The sequence below is a fragment of the Juglans regia genome, chromosome 13 (assembly GCF_001411555.2).
Source record: "Juglans regia cultivar Chandler chromosome 13, Walnut 2.0, whole genome shotgun sequence".
Lineage (NCBI taxonomy): Eukaryota > Viridiplantae > Streptophyta > Magnoliopsida > Fagales > Juglandaceae > Juglans > Juglans regia.
The window spans coordinates 28,575,330-28,579,369 of NC_049913.1; the positions used below are offsets into that span (position 1 = coordinate 28,575,330).

Sequence of the window (4,040 nt, forward strand, 5' to 3'; positions counted from 1 at the left end):
TCTTCCTTGCTTTAGGCATTCATTTCTTCTTGCTCCTCTTCAGCTCACATTTCAGCTCTTGGAGTGGAACCCTAGCTTAGATCTCCTCAAGAAGAAGACTAAACCCATGTAAGTACCCGTTTTAGATTCATTTTTCCTTGGAGATTTTGCTCTACACACAAAATAGCAACAAAGAGTTTTATTATCTGAAATTTCTGCAAGTTCTAGCCAAGAACCTCCTTCCTCCATTTCTTTCAGCTCACACCTCTATCTTTTGCTTTGATGCTCCAGTTCACACCCTTGGGCTTCTTCTTGAGTTTGAATCACGTTTTTAACTATGTTTAAGCCTTCATTTTTATGTGTTAAACTAATAGAGATTATGTATTTTTGACCTTTTTTTTCAAGCTAATTGCCTAAGTAAACAACCAAAGATCTCATTCCAACTAGTAAGTTTTCTCTTAGAATTTTCTGGTTTATCAAGACCTATCCTTGCTGTTTTATGCTATGTTTACACAAAAATGATGTTTCTTTTCAATTTTCTTCAACACTAGTGTCCTTTGTTTATAAAGTTGGGATTGTGGTTAAATGAAGGGAGTTTAAAGCAAGAATACAACCAAGTTGCTGGCTGTACAAGTTAGTGCATAAATTTTCTACTATGCTTTTGTTTTTGGGTTCAAACCAACCCATTTTCATCTCTATTTTCCATTTCATCTTTCACTCAACTAAACTTATTTGTATCATAAAATACTGAAAAAAAATGGGCAAAACCAAAAATCAAGTAAGATTTAGTTCTTCACATATTTTGGTTCTAGCAAGGTTACCAAAAGCTGTCAAATATCCATTTTGGTGAAATTTACCAGATTTTGATACTTTCTTGTTCCCTTCAGTTTCCAAGCAAATTCCTGTCATCTTTACATTCTTAATCCATGATTTTCATCTATCTTTCATGTAGAAAACTCAATAGCCCTTGTTGGACAGCAAGCATGTTATTCAACATGTTAATGAATTTCTCTAGAATGCTTGAAATGAAGAGTTAAATGGATTGTCTTAGTGCTAAGTATGGGAGTATAACATGAAATTTTTGTACCCTAAAGAAATGGACAATGAGAAGGAAGGAGTAAAGTTGGATTGACTTGGTTTCTTGTTGAGCTTGTTTGATATGGAAGGGAGTTGAAACGATAGAGACTGTGTCTTGTAGTTGACTATCTCTAAGTGAAGAGGAAGTTAAGGAAAATGCTTTACTTACTTCTTGGATTTAAATAAACAACTGGCTATATTAAAGCTTAGCATGAAGTGGGTATTGATATGTTCATTCCATTTCATTGTATAGGATTTTTTGAAGTGCAAAAAAAAAAAAACAAAGGTTGAGCTTGGAGGTAAGTAGCTATGACCATGCTTCTTACATAAAATTTTCTTCTACTAAATGCTCTATTTTCTTCAAATGCTTTTTGGTAATGAAAAAGTAAATGTATATAATGTATAAGCTTTCTTGGAAGCCCATGTTAAGTATCCTATTAATTATAAATGTGTGTATAAGTATGATGAAAAACATTCACATTCAAGGTTGAGATCATGAGATTTATCGTGTACATGTTTTCTTTAAAACTAGTGATTTTCTTAATATAAAGTTATAGCATGAAATGCATTCTTTTATGAAAGAAAATGCATGCTACATTTGACTAAGAAAGATAATGAAAATGTTATGAAAGGAAAAAGGAAAGAAAAAGGAAATGAAGGTTTTATGTATGAAAATACGCAAGGGCTAACGACAGAATGATGATGGTACCAAAGAAAGAGGCAGGTTGCAATGCCGGATCGATTTCATTTGTCATGCATCTAGTGGCGCCATCCAAACTGAGGGATTCACAACTCGTGGCCAAGGGTTGAATCGGGTCCAAAAGACTACTAACCCTAATACACAAGGCGTAATAGTGTGTATGGCCAAATGAAAGTGAAAACTGACTCGGAATGTTTAATTGAAATGTTTTAAACTTGTATGACTTTTTCAAAAGAAATGAATAACTGATGTATGATATTTTAACTGTATGGTGTATTGCTTACTGAGTATTAGACTCACTTTTGTGTTTAATGTTTTAAACGTCCAGGTAATGACGAAGATGAGGTTGCAGAGTAAGACACTACTCTGGAAGGAGAGACGGATGCTTAGTAGTAGCCTTGGGTTGGGTCTTTGCGTGAAGTTTAATTTTTGGTTGATTTTGTGAAACTGTTTGGTCTATGTATGTTGAGAAGGAAAGCATTTTGTAAACTTGGTAAATGTTCCTACCCTGAAAGTAGTTGTGGTTTTTAATATGTAGCTAATGGGGTAGTCTTGTATTTTGACAAACATGTTATTTGAGTTTTGAAGTTATAAAAGAAAAATGAGAAAGTCCCTTTTATAATTACATATAGATGAAAAAAAAAAGTAGGACGAAATGTAGCATCTCATTCCATCTCTATGGAGGGGCTGTTACAAAAATTCTCCAATAATTATAGCAAAATTCTATGCTTAATCCACCATACTTAAATCATCTTACATGCGCTCCCTAATCTTGATATTCTGATGAAATATTCAAATTATCTGAAAAATATTGTGGAGATATAGGGTGAGTTATCAACAACTCATTAAGTAGAGAATATATACTAGTATGTAAACATGAATATTTGTAGAGTTCCAAATGCAGAACAAAATATTTTTATTTTCATAATGCATAACCAAAACATTTTATGAAAAATATCAGAGTGAAAGTTTAAAAATATTCTTACTCAAAATTATCCATTGGCATAACATAATTGAGAATCATCATCATCATCATCATATCAAAGTATCATATCATAATAGAGGTCCATGTTTTATTTTGCGGTAGGGTTGTGCATTTGCAGTTAGCCAAACATAACATATATTACTCTATCACCGAATGGTGTGTACTAGCACAGAGGCCACTCCTATAACCCGTGACAGGGCCATATACCACTATTATCGCCGTTGGCAGGGTCGTATACCACTATTATCATCCGTGGTAGGGTCGTATACCATTACTATAACCCGTGGCGGGACCTTAATGTAATAGAACAGAAACATAATCAAATATGCCAAAGGTTTTTCGGAAGCCACATCATATCAAAACAGAGTAGTGGACAAATTCATATCATTTTCACTTAATCAAAACTAGATTCAGTGCATAATCAAATATGCCAATGGTTTTTGAAACCAATTTCGTCCAAAGTTTAGTCTAAGGATCATATTACCCCTGAGAAAGATCCACAAATATATTGGACCTAAAGGCAAAACAATCCATGCACTCAAAGGGCATACATATGTGCCAATAGGTGTGGTTTTGGGGTTTGATATGTCATTTCCTCAAATGACATGTGTGGAGGTTTATTTAGGGTTTTAGTATGATCTAAGAGTGATGTAGTTAAGTAATAAAATAATAGAATATCATATCAAAAGGTTAAAAAAAGATTAAGAAAGAAATTAAGCTTCAAAACATGGTTTAAAGATCACTAATCTTAGGTAAGTTGATTAATGGTCTTAACAAATTTTAAAAATTAATTTGGCTACTTAGGGTATGACATGGGCTTAAGGAAACACATGGTATGGTGCATTGGGCTTTCAATTGGAAGTGTAAAAATTGAAGACAAGGCTTTTGGGCCTTGATGTGCTTAAAAGGGCCATGCCTGTTAGAGGGCAGGGGGGCGGCTTTCGCTCTGCCCCGTTTAACTGGGCGGTGCACCCCGTTTGCATTTGACCCCCAAGGCGGGGGCGGGGGCTGGGGCAATGTCGTTTCAGCAATGGAGAAACGACGTCGTTTTGTTATTTGTTTAGAATCCCCCCCACGACATTACCCTACCCAGAATCTCTCTCTCTCTCTCTCTCTCTCTCTCTCTCTCTCTCTCTCTCTCGGTTGCTCGCCGCTTGGTCGCTTACGTTCTGCAATCTGCATCTCTGTCGCCGTCACCGTAGCCGTCGCCATAGCCTTCTGTGAGTCCGTCTTTATCTCGGTCGCTAAAGGTAAGAAACCCTAAATCTACTTTAATTTTTTGTGATATTTATTTTATAG

The 4,040-nt window shown here is 35.2% G+C and overlaps 1 long non-coding RNA gene across 1 annotated transcript; it reads left to right on the top strand.

Annotated features, from left to right (window-relative positions):
* Positions 1-2,360, top strand: LOC118344315. The gene is made up of 3 exons (XR_004798089.1): positions 1-108; positions 1,310-1,355; positions 2,085-2,360. It is a non-coding gene; the product is annotated as an uncharacterized LOC118344315 (long non-coding RNA).
* Positions 2,361-4,040: the final 1,680 nt, after the last annotated feature.